A 278-nucleotide genomic window follows, 5' to 3' on the forward strand; every position below is an offset into this window, starting at 1 on the left:
TAGGTCGCAACACAAACACTCATTATGTTATCCCGCTGGAGACTGCCTATTACTCTACACACACTGTTATTTAACATCGTAAAAAAGCCTCCTCGGCAAAGGCATGTGGGGTTCCCTGTGGGGCAGCAGAATGTCTAGCCTAGTTTCTATAGTGTCCATTGACAAGTGAGTTACCGTTAGTGACAGTAATGATGACCTGACGTGACCCGACAAGGTAGTTACATAATTTGGGGTGGGGGCTGTCAGTCCGTCGGTTCGCTAATCTTAAAACCAGATGT

The sequence above is a fragment of the Penaeus monodon genome, chromosome 19 (genome assembly GCF_015228065.2).
Source record: "Penaeus monodon isolate SGIC_2016 chromosome 19, NSTDA_Pmon_1, whole genome shotgun sequence".
Lineage (NCBI taxonomy): Eukaryota > Metazoa > Arthropoda > Malacostraca > Decapoda > Penaeidae > Penaeus > Penaeus monodon.